Source organism: Somniosus microcephalus, chromosome 8 (assembly GCF_052327205.1).
Source record: "Somniosus microcephalus isolate GS21.2 chromosome 8, FLI_Smic_1.0, whole genome shotgun sequence".
NCBI classification, from domain to species: domain Eukaryota; kingdom Metazoa; phylum Chordata; class Chondrichthyes; order Squaliformes; family Somniosidae; genus Somniosus; species Somniosus microcephalus.
In genome coordinates this window covers 251528201-251541048 of record NC_140994.1, presented here as the reverse complement: position 1 = coordinate 251541048, position 12848 = coordinate 251528201, and the positions used below count along the sequence as shown (strand labels likewise).

At 48.1% G+C, this 12848-nt stretch overlaps 1 protein-coding gene across 6 annotated transcripts in view; it reads right to left on the bottom strand.

Annotated features, from left to right (window-relative positions):
* LOC147114265 (protocadherin-1-like) overlaps positions 1-12848 on the bottom strand; it is a 467184-nt gene that overhangs the window by 417651 nt on the left and 36685 nt on the right. The gene's annotated exons all lie outside the window — the stretch shown is intronic.

Below are 12848 nucleotides of genomic sequence, written 5' to 3'. Positions count from 1 at the left end.
CGGTTTTGAAATTGACTAGGGCCCAACATCAGCGTTACACCGGTAGCGCTGCGCCGGCACTGATGACGTCATCGGTGTGCGCAGCGTCCCGGTTGCCGTGGTGACGGGCCCCAGCGCCGAAATTCAGTTGCGGCCGCCTCGCCCGTGGCAGCCGCAACTAAGACTCTGGCAACAGAGTCTTACACGACTTTGCGCCGGCGCATAAAGGTGGAGCGGCGGCCGGCCGCTTTCCCGCCGGCCGCCTGCCCGCACCTCCCTCCCCGGACTCCCCCACCACCCCCCCCGCGGAACAGATGCTTCTCGGCTGCGAGCCCGGCACTTCCCCGAGGTGCCGGGCTCATTTTTGTGGCGATTTAACCAGCCAGCGGGCGGGTGCAGGCAGCTCCTCCTTAACTGAAGGAGGAGGCCTGCACTTCCCGAGCCTGCCGCACCGCATCGGGCGCCGCAGCGCCGGAATAGCGCCGCAATGCGGCGCGTAGCGCCAGTTTTCAGGCGCAAACAGCCTTCAGTAGCGCTGGCAGCCGTTTGGGCGCGGCGCTACTGAATTTTTGGCGCGCACAGCGCGACTTAGCACCGGTGCTAAATTTCCAGCGTTAAGCCCCGGCGCAGCGCAAACTCAATTTCTAGGCCAAGGTATTTACTTAGCGGAGGTCAAGCACAGGATACATGCCACTACTTGGAAATTTTGTGCTCCAGGTCAATGATGTCCTGTACATCTAAAACTAAAAGTACGATGTCTGTCCCGCCCCCCCCAATGTCTGGTTAGTTCCCGATACAGGAAACTCTTTGGTATCCAGCACCAACGGGACCTGCGTGTTGCTGGTTGATGAAAAATTCCGGATGACGGAGAAGGTTCCATCTACCGAGGCTATTTTTAACAAAGAAAAATTCAAAAAATCAAGAAATGCGCAGCATACAGTAATTGGGTACTCACCTACAGAATGTTGTGTTAAATGGATGGTGGAAGATGCTTGATTAAGTACAGTACTGCCAGTTGAGGGTAATGCAATGCAATGACTACCAGCAGCGTGGGAGACACACAGTACCCCTGTAAAATGGCGGATCAGAAGAGACTACTGGCAGCACAGGAGAGTCAGACTCCTGTTACAGGGGTATTGAGGTGTTCCGACTTCCGACAGCGCCAAGAAGCCGAGTAGTGGCAGTTTGGAGAACTACCCCCACTGACTAACTCGGCCACCGCGGGAGACTCGGACTCGGACTCGGCAACATTGCCAGTTATTGAGGTGTTGTTTTCGGAGTGAGAATTTTGCCGGTTTATAGAAAATTCCGGATATTTAGGTGCCGTTTAAACGAGAGTTTCCTGTATCTGGTGCACTCCGGACTTACGTACAAAGTTACTTTGGTTTCCTCCCATTTCTTCCTTTCCTCTGTCGTTGACACAGGCTCTTTGCTGGGGTTTGATTCCAGGGGTGGTGGTCCCTCCACCACACTTTATCCAAGTGCTCGTTCTTCCTGTGTCTGCTTACTGTCAGCACTGACCATCCTGCTCATTGCCCATTAGCTCCTGGTGGACAATTAGTGTGTGTGTGTGTGTGTGTGTGTGTGTGTGTGTGTGTGTGTGTGTGTGTGTGGTGTGTGCGTGGACATTGGTTGAGGACAACATCTGGCTCGATCGGGAGATTCAACTATGGTCAAGCCAGATGTTGCCCTCAACCAACGTCCACACACACGGTAATTGTCCGTCAGGAGCTAATGGGCAATGAGCAGGATGGCCAGCCCCGGCTGATCTTTGCCTTCTTTAGCCCACAGCTCTTCAACACCTCCGCTGCCAGCCCGTCTGAAATCAGCTAGCACAGCACAGTATGGGGATTGGAACTTGGGTGTTCCCGAGTTGCGTGGCTCGCTTCTACTCACGTTTTATACTTAGGCCACTGAATACAAAAAGCAAGTTGACGGTCAATCTGTACAAGGAGATTGGCAGAAGAAGGAAAAACTTTCTTACGCAGCGAGTGGTTAGGATCTGGAATGCACTGCCTGAGGGGGTGGTGGAGGGAGACTCAATCGTGGCTTTCAAAAGGGAATTGGACAAGTACCTGAAGGGAAAAAAATTGCAGGGCTACGGGGAAAGGGCAGAGGGAGTGGGACTAGCTGAAGTGCTCTTGCAGAGAGCCGGCACAGGCTCGATGGGCCGAATGGCCTCCTTCTGTGTTGTAACAATTCTTTGATTCTATGACAAGATGTTGCAGAAGCCAAGGCTGGAGTGGTGCATATATTATGGGCACCCAGTGATAGAAAGGGCCTAGGAACCATGGCAAAGGTGCAACATAGATTCACCAGGATGATACCAAGGATATAGTTATAAGGAGTGCCTTTATAAACTAGGGCTGTACCCACCAGTGCAGAGAAGCTTAAGGGGTGATCTGACAGAAAGGTAATGAATAGTTTCTTCTGCAGCACCTCCCAAACCCACGACCTCCACCAACTAGAAGGACAAGGGCAGCAGGCGCCACCACCACCACCTCCAAGTTCCCCTCCAACTCACACACCATCCTGACTTGGAACTATATCGGCCGTTCCTTCATCGTCGCTGGGTCAAAATCCTGGAACTCCCTCCCTAACAGCACTGTGGGAGTACCTTCGCCACACGGACTGCAGCGGTTCAAGGCAGCGGCTTACCACCACCTGCTCAAGGGCAAGGATGGAAGGACAATAAAAGCTGAACTGATTAAGTCAAGCAGTCAAAGATTATTTTTTAACTGGTTGGTGAATCAGTAACAAGGAGACATCATTTTAGGATTAGAACTAGAAGCATAAAGGGGTAAAATTAGAAGATTGGTCTTCCTGCACAAAGGATCATTAGCATGTGGAATATTTTACTGCAGAAGAGGATTTAAAAGGGAGTTAGGTAAATACTTGAAGAAAAATATTAAAGGGCGTGGGAAAACAGGATAAGTACAGATAGCTCTGCTGCGGAGTTAGTATCGGTTACAGGCACAATGGGCCAAAGTGGGCCCCGTACCATGTTAAATGTCTATGACTCTAAGTTGCATTCACCCACTGAGCCAACTAGGGAACCTCCTTAGTCTTTGCTGTTTCTTAAAAAACAAATAAACTAAAATCCCAGCTCAGCCTAGGGCACGAGGGCGAGAGCCTCCAACGAGTAAAACTCCTCCACCTATGCACTGAGATCGATAGGTTTTTGGGCGCTAAGGGAATCAAAGGATATGGGGACAGTGTGGGAAAGTGGTGTTGATGCAGAGGACAGCCATGATCTTACTGAATGGCGGAGCAGGCTCAATGGGCCGAAAGGCCTACTCCTGCTCCCATTTCTTACGTTCTCATGTTCTAACAACAACAACAAACATTTACATATCACCTTTAACTTAGTGCAACGTCTTGTCTCAAGGAGCGATTACCAAACAGAATTTGACACCGAGCCACGTAAGGAGATATTCGTGCAGATGACCAAAAGCTTTAGTCAAAGAGGTAGGTTTTAAGGAGCATCTTAAAAGGAGGAACGTGGGAGGGGTAGAGAGGCGGAGAGAGTTAGAGAGGAAATTCCAGAGCTTAGGGCCTAGGCAGCTGAAGGCACGGCCGCCTATCGTGGAGCGATTAAAATCAGGGATGCTCAAGAGGTCAGAATCGGAAGAGCGCAGAGATCTCAAGAAGGAGGGGGATGTTTGTAGGGCTGGGAGGAGGTTACAGAGATAGGGAAGATAGCATAAAGAAACAAGATAGCATAAAGAACCCGTACGACCAGATTTAGGAACAGGTTCTTTCCCAGGGCTGTCATCCTACTGAACTCCACAAATAAACTCTAAAGCCTGCACATCTGCCAATGCACTTTATTATGGTTATGTTTATGTTAATGTATTACAAGCCAAATGTATGTTGAATGTTTAAATGTCTTAATCCAAATTGTACACTCTCGGGAGCCGCAAGCCTACATTTCGTTGTACTGCACTTGTGCACTAACAATGACAATAAAAGTTGATTTGATTTGATTTTGAAGTCAAAAACAAAATGCTTGCTACCAGCCGCAAAACCCTTCTGATATCAGTAGTCCGTTAGTACGCAAAATTTTCAAAATATATATATATATATTTTTTTAAGCGGCTGCTCTTCCTTGCTGCTCCCCTAGTGATCTCTGGCCAACCTCAACTCTTTTTTGGCATGACCAGCAATGGGAAGTAAAATGCTGCTCTTGGTAATTTGTTTCTTCCAAGTTTTTTCTCTCCCATTTTGCCATTTACAGTGTGGGGGTGGGAGGGGGGGCGGGGGTGGGGGCAGAGAAAAGAGAACAAAGAGGGAGAGGAAAGGGACGAGAGAGATTTAAATTCCAAAGATTCCACTTGTGCAATTAGTTGTCATCCAGAACTCCTCCCTGCACTCAGCAACACAGACAAAGGATTAACGCAGCACCATCAGATTAGCGGAGACACTTTTGCACCTAATCAAACCATGTCCTGTCAGCTCATTACGGCAGGACTTCATTTTACTTTCCTTTTGTAGCAATGCACTCAGTCACCAACCACCACCGCACCCCCCCCGCCCAAAAAGCAAACCGTGCTGCACAGAAATGCAAACCAAACCAACGAGGTGATGCCACAAGACAGAAAGCATCTCCATACCGACAGTCATGCGAGAAACTAATTCAATCAGGAGCCAAATTAACAATGAAGAGCAGTTGGCAGACTAGAGTGCGCAAAATTCCCCCTCTAATACAATACGGCAAAGGCCAGCTCCAGGCCTGGTCGCTTTATCGCCAGCCTCTAAATTAATTAAAGCCATTAATCTGCCCTGAACTCGCAACTCCTCGCTTCTTGGTTACATTTGCCAATATTGTAAGTTATAAAACATTAACCGCACGCACTCCTTATTGAACTCGGCATTGCTCAGTGCTGCTGGGTTTCCCCCTTAAAAAGTAATGTGTCATTCCGATCGCATCAATCCTTGCATGTCGGCCTGAATTAGCCAGGGTTCGCTGCACAGCCATTCCCGCGATTCCAAAAACTGACCTGGAATTAAAAGGGCAAAATATCTAAAACCGTTATAAATCACTGGTTAGATCTCAGCTAGTGTTGTGCCCAATTCTGGGACAAGGTTTCCCCGCCCTCCCCTCCCAGTTATGTGGAAAGACTAGAGAAGCTGCGATTGTTCTCCGAAGAGCAGAGTAGGTGACGGGGAGACTTAATAGAGGGGTTCCAAATTATGAGGGGTTTTGATAGAGTAGATACGGAGAAACTGTTTCCACAGGAGGGTCAGTAACCAGAGGACACAGATTTAACGTCATTGGCCAGGGGGAAAAGAAGGGGAAATTTTTTTTTACTCAGCGAGTTATGAGGATGAGGAATGCTCAATCTGAAAGGACGAAGGAAGCAGATTAAAAATAACTTTCAAAAGGGAATTGGATCTCTGCTTCAAAAGGAAACATTTGCCGGGCTAAGGGGTAAGTGCAGGGGAGTGAGATTATTTGGACAGCTCTTTCAAAGAGCCGGCACAGCCATGATGGGCCAAATGGCCTCCTTTCATGCTGTATGCTTCTATCGAACAAAGAGAAGCAAGCTGCAGTAACCATCTTCTCATTCTTACCCCTCCTTCCCTCTCCTTCTCCCACCCCATGACATAAGAACATAAGAAGTAGGAGCAGGAGTAGGTCATACGGCCCCTCGGGCCTGCTCCGCCATTCAATAGGATCATGGCTGATCTGAATCTAGACTCACGTCCACTTCCCTGCCCTCTCCCCGTAACCCCTAATTCCCTTATCTGCTAGGAAAATGTCTATCTCCATTTTAAATTTATTTAATTTTGCAGCTTCCGCAGCTCTCTGGGGTAGCAAATTCCATAGATTTACTACCCTCTGAGTGAAGAAGTTTCTCCTCATCTCAGTTTTGAAAGGGCAGCCCCTTATTCTTAGATTATGCCCCCTAGTTCTAATCTCACCCATCAGTGGAAACATCCTCACCGCATCCACCCGATCAAGCCCCCTCACAATCTTATATGTTTCGATAAGATCGCCTCTCATTCTTCTGAACTCCAATGAGTAGAGGCCCAACCTACTCAACCTTTCCTCATACGTCAACCCCCTCATCTCTGGAATCAACCGAGTGAACCTTCTCTGAACCGCCTCGAGAGCAAGTATATCTTTTCTTAAATATGGAAACCAAAACTGTACGCAGTATTCCAGGTGTGGCCTCACCAATACCCTGTATAACTGCAGCAAGACTTCCCTGTTTTTATACTCCATCCCCCTCACAATAAAAGCCAAGATTCCAATTGGCCTTCCTGATCACCTGCTGCACCTGCATACTAACTTTTTGTGTTTCATGCACCAGGACCCCCAGATCCCTTTGTACTGTAGCACTTTGCAGTTTCTCTCCATTTAGATAATAACTTGCTCTTTGTTTTGACTCCATTTTAGATTGTATAGCTAATTGGATAGTTCTTTCAAAAAGAGCCGGCAGAGGAGTGATGGGCCGAATGGACTCCTTCTGTGCCATATAATCCTGGAGTATGGACTGCCCGTTACCTCACCTGAGTGACCATTGTTCATATGGGAGCTGTGGCACCGAGTACTGGCGAGCTATTCAACCATGGGAGGGTGTGCGCATAGGCCGAGGTCCAGTGCATGGAGGGGGTGTTGGACAACAATCGGGAGCGGATGACACCCCCCCCCCCACCACAGCCCAAGCCAAGAGCGCAAAGACCAATTTGTAGCTGAAATCGGAAAATGGAGCGCAGGTTGGGTGACGGCGCCAATATTTCCGAACAGTTTCTCTGCTGATCAACAAACAGTGAAGAACGCACAACGGAAGAGGAGATAAGTAAATCACTGTGGATAGGTAAACCCACGAAGGCTAGCGGGGCAGAGGTGGTGCCTGAGACCTTCGAAGCACGTGCAGCTTGACAAAGGAACGCAGCTTCGATTCAACCTCCAACTGTGCCTGAAACCCGAGGCGAGTGTCCGAGCTGCGGGCAACCAGTTTGGAGAGCAACGGTTCAAACCTGGTTCCATTTGCAAACTCTCTGACCGATCCTCATTCGTAAACAAATTCAGGAATTACAGATTGATCTCCTGGGCACTGCTTCCAGCAACTCTGGAGTTAAATCATATGGGGGCGTTCAAATAACGTTTTCTTTTCCCCTCATTTACTTCAAACACTTTTGTTTACTAGTTCTAAAATTATTGGGAGATTACATAGGATATACGGCACAGAAACAGGCCATTCGGCCCAACCAGTCCATGCGCCACACGAGCCTCCTCCCGTCTTTCCTCATCTAACTCTATCAGCGTAACCCTCTATTCCCTTCTCCCTCATATGCTTGTCCAGCCTCCCCTTAAATGCATCTATACTATTCGCTTCAACCACTCCCTGTGGGAGCGAGTTCCACATGCTCACCACTCTCTGAGTAAAGAAGTTTCTCCTGAATTCCCTCTTTGATTTCTTGGTGACTATCTTATATTGATGGCCTGTAGTTGTGCTCTTCCCCACAAGTGGAAACATTCTCTCTGTATCCACTCTGTCAAATCCTTTCATAATTTTAAAGACCTCAATTAGATCACCCCTCAGCCTTATTTTTTCAAGATAAAAGAGACCCAGCCTGTTCATCCTTTCCAGATAGGTATACCCTCGCATTCCTGGTAATCTTCTCTGCACCTTCTCCAGTGGGTGGGGGGAGGGGTGGTGGGGGTAAAGGTGGTTTGACTGGCAGTCAAGAATCAGCCAATTGGGTAACAAAGTGTCTGTTCGCTTTCCAATTGGTGTACGAAGTCAGAGCGCTGTGATGTTGGATGCGTCGGCTGACCAATGGCAGGAGCGTGGAGGCGGGGCGGCTGGAGGGTCATGTGATGATACCTTCAGGAATATGTCCAGAGTTGGCAACCTTAATGAAAACAGGTTTGCAGATGACACAAAGCTGGGTGGGCGTGTGTGCTGTGAGGAGGATGCAGAGAAACTCCAGTACCATTTGGACAGGTTGGGCAATTGGGCAGATGCATGGCAGATGCAGTATAATGTGGATAAATGCAAGGTTATCCATTTTGGTGGCAAAAACAGGAAGGCAGATTATTATTGTGCAGTTTTGGTCACCTTATCTGAGGAAGGATGTTCTTGCCATGGAGGGAGTGCAGCGAAGATTCACCAGGCTGATACCTGGGATGGCAGGAATGACGTATGAAGAGAGATTGGGTCGATTAGGCTTATATTCACTAGAGTTTGGAAGAATGAGAGGGGATCTCATTGAAACTTATAAAATTCCAACAGGACTAGACAGACTAGATGCAGGAAGGATGTTCCCAATGGTGGGGGAGTCCAGAACCAGGGGTCACAGCCTAAGAATAAGGGGTAAGGACTGAGATGAGGAGGAATTTCTTCACCCAGAGAGTGGTGAACCTGTAGAATTCTCTACTACAGAAGGCAGTTGAGGCCAATTCATTAAATATATTCAAGAAGGAGTTAGATATATTTCTTAAGGCTAAGGGGATCAAGGGATATGGGGAGAAAGCAGGGACAGGGTACTGAATTTGGATGATCAGCCACGATCGCATTGAATGGTGGAGCAGGCTCGAGGGGCCGAATGGCCTACTCCTGCTCCTATCTTCTATGTTTCTATGTGTCTTTTTTTGGGTGAAGAAAACATTGTTGCTAACACCATTTCTGCTTCTGGCGGAATTTTAATAAAAATGTAAAGATAATAATAATATATGTATTATATAAACTCCTGTTGCTATGCAAGGGCCGAAGGCCGAGGCCTATAAGGCTTGGGGAGCAATCAGTGAAGGCAGAGACAGCTGAAATGGCCTAGCAAGCCACTCCGACAAACAATAACACCTTCACCACAAGGACCGCAGAGGCTCAAGAAGGCGGCGGCTCACCACCACCTTCTCAAGGGCAGTTAGGGAAGGGCAATAAAATAAATAAATTAATTAATTAATGCTGGGCCTTGCCAGCGACGCCCAAAGAGGCCCACATCCCGTGAACATATTTAAGCTAATGGGAGCCCTGGGGAACAAGCGTCAGGTTACGCCGTAAGCCACGATGGCGATGAGCAGGTTTTAAAGTCAGAGTTGCTGCGTGGACCGAGACAAAAGGTAAGCAGCGGAGATCAGTTAGAACTCAGGTCAGTTAGAATTCAGAGCTTCCAACGGAAAAGACAATCAGGCGCGGTGTAAAAATGGCTGCCAATTCGCTGGCGGCCGTTTTGAGCTATCGCCCGAGTCCAATTTCACCCACCCACAAGTCTTCAATTTCTATTTCAATGGGCTGGCTGGGCAGATTGGAACCGGCCGAGGCAGCCGAGAGGGAGAGCTAATTTCACTCCCCGCCACCACCCCCTTCTCTTATTTGCCTCAGTGTTTCCACTGTGAAAAACAACCAGAAGCTCAGTCTTAAACCGACAGAGATGCACTGTGTCGAAATCAACATTCATCTCCCGCTCCAACTCATTCTTTCCAGAACCTGAAAGCTGTAAATTCCTTAACTCTTTCAGTCTTCCTTTCCTCCCACAATCTGCTGGCTTTCGAAACCAAAAATGTGGCATTCACCCAAATCAATACCCGATGATCTCACCTAATCATCTGGGTGTCCTGCACGACGGTAGATTGATTTTTTTTTGACTGAACAATGGTTTATGATGCAATATCGTTTACTCAAAAGTAGTCATTTCTGGGTTAGTTCGTTCCTGGGGTGATGAGGTTTCAGTTAAGTCACAATTGAACTTTTTGGGGCTGTGCCTCAATTATTAACATAATAAAACACGATGGGCTGGATTTTCATTGAGCCATGGAGTCGGGATTGGAGGCGTGGTGGGGGGGGGGTTAAAATCCCGAAATCAGGGGTCCCGCCCCCAACCCGCCTCCATGCCAGTTTCAAAGGAGTCAAAAAAGTACTTCATTGGCTGTAAAGCGCTTTGGGGCGTCCAGAGGCCAAGAAAGGCGCTATATAAATGCAAGTCTCTTTTTATTAGCTCAAACAGGAAGATTAATCCTCTTAGCGTACAGGAAAATTGAACCCGATGACATCCAGCTAGAATCGGCGCAAAAATCAAAGGGAGAGAAAATAAATTAGACAGTGCAGCCACGGGGGCAGATGCTGTTGCAGGATTGACTCAAAAAAGAGTAATAATAGACTCATAATAAGGCAACAAGTGGGAACAAAACAAACCGTTCCCATACAGCAACTGCTTTATAATCTTCCACTTCATCTCCAGATATTACTTGACACATTCATTGCGTTATTAGCAGGATATCTATTATGACATATCGGCACTATCTTTTCTGTTGAATCAGCTGGCATTACTGATCTCTTCCATCACCTCCCTTATCCATATTTCTCGCATACATAAGGTTAGGCTCGCGTACGTTCAGCCAGCCCAGCCACAATTGATTGAAGCATTAATAAATCTTAAACTGCATTTTTAAAATAAACGAACACAAAGCATATTACGCCATTTAGTCTGTCGCATTTTATTTGAACGATGAGGATTCGAAATCGAACGTTTCAAAGAAAACTGCCGCTGACAATGTTCCTCCCTCTCTTGCCCCTCCCCCACCCACTTCCCACATACGTGCCAACTTAGGAAGAGCCAAGAGGGAACTGCCTCCTCCATGGGAAACACCTCCAATCTGAGACCCGTCACAATCAATAACAACTTGCATTTATATAGCACGGTTAATGTAGGAAAACATCCCAGGGCAGCTTCACAGGAGCGCCGTCAGACAAAGTTTGGCACTGAGCCAGATAAGGAGATATTAGGCAGGAGGTAGGTTTTTAAAGAGCCTCTTAAAAGGATGAGGAAGAGGTCGAGGGGTATCCAACTTGAAGGCCCAGCACTTGATTAAGTGTTAGGGGCTTACTTGCTGGAAATACAGATCTGCTCTCGGTTCAGAGCCCTAGAGTGCAAGGGAGGGCTTGCATTTTGCCGATTTCTGCGTAGGCCGCTCGGTGGCCATGTGACACAGTTGGTCAACTTGTAGCAGCTGCAATTGCCGGCGGCTCTCTGGACTGGTGGGTGGGTCAGACATGTGGGGAGGAGTCTGGTCTAGCACCCCTGTCTCTCTCTCTCTCTCTTGCTTTGCCTGACTTTTCACACGATGAGTCAGCATGCGCCTGCGTGGAGAATACGCGTGTCGGGGGGACCGTGGAAGTGTGACGCAGCCCATGACTTCCACGATGGAAACGCAACACCGGGCAGTGGCTCGCAATGTAAGGGGCGAAGAGCCAAGTCTTATGCAGAACTTGCCCTCAAGTCTTGCCGTCAGGTTTGACAGCACATGTTTGCCGTGCCTGCGTCTCGCTCCCCAGTGTTGCACACAAGTCTGTCCCCATGTCAAAAATGTCATTAAAAAAAGGCCCAAATTAACACTTGCACTAATATTGCAGAAACAAAAACACAACAAAGGTCCCCAGTTATTCAGTTTACTGCACAGTATGATCCCAATCAGTGTCAAGTAACAGACTCCCGGCCAAGATAGAATTACACGGTGCTATCATTCGACTCTGGATCTAGGGTGGGGGAAATAAATAAGACAAAATTCCTGCTCCTGACGGTCAGCCCTTTCAGAAAGTGGATGCTGGGGGGGTGCGGGGGAAGGACAGGACCATGAGGGAAGACCAGGTGCAGAAGGTCACGGAAGGAGCCCCGAGGAGGGGCGGTTGGTGAGAAGGTCACGGAAGGAGGGGCGGCTGGTGAGCAGGCCCGGGCGTTGGGCTGAAGATTGTCGGACAGGAGGAATGGTGGAAATGGAATGGCGGCGCGCACCGACGCAGCGGCTTTGCTTCTCCAGTCATGGGAGCTTGCAAGATCACATTTCGTTGTTCATGTACTTGTGCAATGACAATAAAGTTGAATTATTATTATTATTATTATTATTGGCCTTGTCCATGATGCCCTCCACAGTCGAATACCCCAACAATCTTCAGTGAGCTGGACTCTCGTATGAGTTAAGGGGAAGGTAGATAACTTGCTGGAGTTACCGAAAAGTCCATGAGCACCTACGGGGCTGTACCCCAGTTAAGAAAGACCGGTGCCATCAGGAGGGCCAAGGTGAGAGAGTCTGAATACAAAATAAAATCCACCTGCGACAAACAGATAAAATGCAGTATCTGAGCTGATTTAGGAAAACAAAAATATACCCATTCCCCTCAGAGACTGTACCCATCAAGATCACATTTATTGGCCAGTCAAACCTGAAGGCAGACAGGACAGAGGCAGAGCAAGTTTAAATGAATGTATTTGAGGGGGTGACCTGATAAGAGGTCTTCCAAGTTTATGAAAGCGTTTGATGGGGAAGATGCAGAGAAGATGTTTCTACTTGTGGGGGGTGGAGGGGGGTGAGACCAAAAGTAGGGACCATAAACATAAGATAGTCACCAATAAATCCAACAGGGAATTCAGGAGAAACAGACTTTACCAGAGAGCGGCGAGAATGTGGCAACTCGCTACCACAGGGAGTGGTTGTGGCGAATCGCGTAGGTGCATTGAAGGGAAGGTAGATAAGCACATGAGGGGGAAAGGAATAGAAGGGATATGCTGATAGGGTGAGATGAGAGGGGTGGGAGGAGGCTCGTGTGGAGCAGAAACACGGCATGGACCAGTTGGGCGAATGGCCTGTCTCTGTGCTGTAGACTTGATGCAGTTCTATGAATATCTATCTTTACTCAGCAGTAGTTAATTCTGGTCATTTAAGCAGAATCGTCAGTTCTCCCAAAATTGCCAGCACAAGGCCGCTCTCAGTGTTTCCATCAGTCGCTTTAATTGGGCTTCCATTCTTCTCTTGCTCTCAGCGTTTCTTTAGCCCCTGTCAATCTCTCGATTCCCTTGTGCCGCACCTCCTGCTTCAGTTATTTTCCGCTTCCTTCATTCAGACTTCGCTGTGTGGTCAGGTA